At 39.1% G+C, this 2,018-nt stretch overlaps 1 protein-coding gene and 1 pseudogene across 1 annotated transcript in view; both read left to right on the top strand.

Annotated features, from left to right (window-relative positions):
- Positions 1–2,018, top strand: part of AOPEP (aminopeptidase O (putative)) — a 537,030-nt gene that overhangs the window by 212,678 nt on the left and 322,334 nt on the right. The window lies entirely within an intron of this gene.
- Positions 749–1,194, top strand: LOC105979715 (annotated as a pseudogene).

Raw genomic sequence — 2,018 nt, 5'->3', positions numbered from 1 at the left:
CTCGCTATGAGCCAGGATTGACACTGTGGCACCTAACAACTACTGTTCAAAAAGCCAGGGAAGTAAGATGGTATCATGTAAGATTTTCTTAGGGAAATGATTTAGATTGAGTTATTAGAGTTGAATTATTCTATTTTTATTATTCACTTGTTATAGAATAGTAGGATCACATTTTACAGAGATTATACAGCACTTTAAATTAAGATCACAATTCTAAGTTCTAATAGTTAAGATTACTTTTAAAATCTCATAAAGTACCCATCAAATATTGTACGTGTGTATTTTATATAACTATTTCATGTAATATGGACATGTAATGCAGGTTAATGTACTGTCTATAATAAGATGTACATTCTAAGTGTTATTTTATGGTACTATTTAAGTTATTAGTCTTTTTTAATATGAGTGGTTATAGTTTTATCCATGAAATTTAAGTCCATACCAGATGAAATTCCATGGTATAGTGGAACAAATACTAGATGTGAGCTGGAAGACCTGGCCTTTTATGATCTTGGGCAAGTCATTTGATCGCTCCAAACAAACCATTGTCTGTGACAGAAGACTTACACTATGTGCTACATAAATTGTACTAAAGTTCAAATGAAATCTGTAAATTTGCCCCCGCGGCTGAGAGTCGGGGCAGATGTGTTCCTGTCCTGCCTAGGCGGCGACTGCGGTAGGAGGAAGAGGAGGTGTTGGACTCACTGGCCCGTTGCCGCTATACCTTGCAACCTTATCTCAGCTCAAAATGAACTATATGCCCGGCACCGCCAGCCTTGTTGAAGACATCGACAGTGAGTAGCCCATCTCCTCCCGAGGGGGCACCTCTTCAGAAGGAGCTTGTAGAAAAAGCATTTGGTCCTGCTTCGAGATGGAAGGACACTTACAGGCATTTTAAGAAGCATTGATCAATTTGCTAACTTAGTGCTCCATCAAACTGTGGAGCGTATTCAAGTGGGGAAAAAAAATCCTCGAGGGATTTTTGTGGTCAGAGGAGAAAGTGTGGTCCTACTAGGAGAAATAGCCTTGGAAATGGAGGGTGATACAACCCTCCAGCAAGTGTCTACTGAAGAAATCCTAGAAGAGCAAAGGGTGGAACAGCAGAGCAAGCTAGAAGCAGCGACGCTGAAAGGTCAGGCTCTGCAGGCTCGAGGTCTCTCCGTTCCTCGAGCAGAGACTCTGGATGAGTGCTGAGCCTTTGCTCGAGGCCAGGAGCACGAGCTGTCACTGAAATGAAATTGACATCCTAGTCATCTTTGACCAGAGAAAGGCTCAAAACTCTCAACAACAACAAAAAGAAATTATGTGAATTCTTAAATAATATATCAGAGGACCTCCCTAGCCTGATATACCCTGTCGGTATTATGGCTAGAATTTTCATGAATTTCTGCTTGAGTTTGCATTTGAAGGCCAAATTTGAAAGCTAAGGTAATTTGGCTGTTTCCTGTCTAGGAACAGATACTGTATACATAGAGCAATGTCAACGTATCTTTGCAGTAATGAAGGAAAACTAGATCCTTGCCTTAAACTCAACCTGGACACCCAGTCTTCTTCTCAGAGAATCCAGGCATTCCACGGTTATGTGAAATAAGCCTGTTCATACTGAACATTCACGTTGATAGGCAATAAGCAGTGGATTTTTTCAGGAAAGGATTTGTCATACCAAAAGTTTTCCAATTATAAGGCTACTGTTTGCTCTGACTGATTGTTGAAACTATTTATCAAACTCTCAATTTCCACCCAATATTATATCTTTTAAAGAGGATTATTTTAATTACAATAGCACACAACTGATTTGATTCATGATAAAGAGAAAAGCAAAACTGAAAACAAGCAAGGAAATCCATCCATCATGGCTTAGTTGATTGACTATCAACCAAGTAGAGTTTCATTCCCTTCTCCATCAAATGAGGCTTTGAATGTTTGGGGCCATAGTACTTTTATAATAGACTAAAATGATGAGATGGCATCATAAAATACCCAGCATCATGGGTTTATGTGTGTGTTTACTTTTTATT

The sequence above is a fragment of the Echinops telfairi genome, unplaced genomic scaffold (genome assembly GCF_000313985.2).
Source record: "Echinops telfairi isolate 266 unplaced genomic scaffold, ASM31398v2 ScPeMD7_27;HRSCAF=92, whole genome shotgun sequence".
Taxonomy (NCBI): domain Eukaryota; kingdom Metazoa; phylum Chordata; class Mammalia; order Afrosoricida; family Tenrecidae; genus Echinops; species Echinops telfairi.
The sequence above is the reverse complement of the archived record's forward strand: the minus strand, read 5'-3'. Positions and strand labels throughout refer to the sequence as shown.